The following is a 1,808-nucleotide window of genomic DNA, read 5'->3' on the forward strand; positions in this document are numbered from 1 at the left end:
CTTCTCCTTTACCTGTGCTCTCTATATTGTTGCTTTTATCTTCGTTATTACATATTTTGTCGCACTTATCACTATTCATCTTCCACATTAGTTAAGAAATCACTTAAGTGTCTTTATTCCCTACTCTTTGTGGATACGATACCCACTCATCTGGGATTATTACTTCGACACCCGTTTACTTGAGGTTTACACATATATGCGGATGTGTCAAGTTTTTGGAGCCGTTGCCGGGGAGTAGGCGTTTAGGGATACTTTGCACTTTGTTTTCTTAGGTATTCATTCATTCTATTTCATATCTTCTTTTCTATCATCGTTCGGATTTTTGTTTTCTTTCTTTTGGTGTAGCTCCAGGTTATGACCTGAGGGAACACTTCGATATTGATTGAAGGAGATCCGGAGCTCGAACATACACTTAGAAGAAAAAGGAAAGAACATGTGCAAGAACAATCTAATCTAGCTGATTTGGGAATAGAAAAATCTAAAAACATGGCATAACAGAATGAGCAGCAGCGGACATTATCCGATTATGCCAGACCTTCAGTATTGGGGACACAATCTAGCATTGTTCGTCCCCCGATTGCAGCTCAGAACTTTGAGCTGAAGCCGGCATTCATCCACATGTTGCAGCAATCCGCAAAGTTCAATGGTTTGGCCGAAGAGGATTCAAACAATCATATAGAGAACTTTCTCGAGGTGTGTGATATGTGAAGATAAACGGAGTGACGGATGATGCCATCAAGTTGATAGCCTTCTCATTTTACTTGAAAGGGACAGTGAAGCAATCGCCACACCCATTACTTAGAGCCTCGGTTACAACATGGGAGGAGATGGTAGAAGCTTTTCTTACCTGATATTTCCCTCCCGAAAAATCTGAAAAGCTTAAGAATGAGATCTCATCCATTGTACAATTGGAATTAGAGTCCCTATTTGAGACGTGGGAAAGGTTTAAGGAGCTCCTGAGAAAGTGCACGCAACATGGATTCCAGAGTGGATGATTGTTCAGACCTTTTATAACGGTTTAAATCCGAGTACAAGGAAACTCTTGGATGCGGCAGCAAGAGGTACTTTAGGTAGCTAGATCCCCGGTGAGGCTCGTCAACTAATTGAAGAAATGGGGTTAAATAACTACCAATGGAATGCCAGGGAGAATAAAAAGGTGGTCTGCCTCCATGAGATAGATGCAATAACCTCATTGGCGGCTCAAGTGGAATTATTGAGTAAGAAATTAGATCTCCTAACTTCGAATATAGTGGCGGCCATGACTACTTGCACCGGGTATGGTGGAGGACATGCTCCCTATGATTTTCTGATCTTTATTGGTGATGCATCTTCGATTGAGAATGTCGATTTTGTGCGTAATGGCATGGGGAAACAAGGAAACCCATAAAGTAATACCTATAATCCGGGTTGGAAGAGTCATCCCAATTTCTCGTGGAACAACCAGGGTCCACAAAAGGCCATAGGGCCACCGGGTTTCCAACAGCAACAGCAAGCCTCAAACATGGAGAACCGAGTTTCAAGTTTGGAGATCCGAATGAATGATTTGGAGAAGGCCTTAACTAGGTTTGTGCAATCATCTGATACAAGGTTCCAATCAGTTGAGGCTACACTTTGTAATCATACCACCTCTTTGCATAATCCTGAGAATCAAGTGAGGCAAATTGCAAAGTCTCTATCGGAGAGACCACAAGGAAGCTTGTCAAGCAATACCTAGACCAATCCTAGAGAGCATATGAAGGCTATCATTTTGAGAAGTTGTCATGAGGTTGAGGGTAAGCTTCTGAGTGAGAAGCCGAATGAACACACAC

At 42.2% G+C, this 1,808-nt stretch overlaps 1 non-coding gene across 1 annotated transcript; it reads right to left on the reverse strand.

Annotated features, from left to right (window-relative positions):
* Nucleotides 1–875: 875 nt before the first annotated feature.
* On the reverse strand, nt 876–982 carry LOC120253278. The gene has a single exon (XR_005534228.1). It is a non-coding gene; the product is annotated as a small nucleolar RNA R71 (small nucleolar RNA).
* Nucleotides 983–1,808: the final 826 nt, after the last annotated feature.

The sequence above is a fragment of the Dioscorea cayenensis genome, unplaced genomic scaffold, assembly GCF_009730915.1.
Source record: "Dioscorea cayenensis subsp. rotundata cultivar TDr96_F1 unplaced genomic scaffold, TDr96_F1_v2_PseudoChromosome.rev07_lg8_w22 25.fasta BLBR01000031.1, whole genome shotgun sequence".
NCBI classification, from domain to species: Eukaryota; Viridiplantae; Streptophyta; class Magnoliopsida; order Dioscoreales; family Dioscoreaceae; genus Dioscorea; species Dioscorea cayenensis.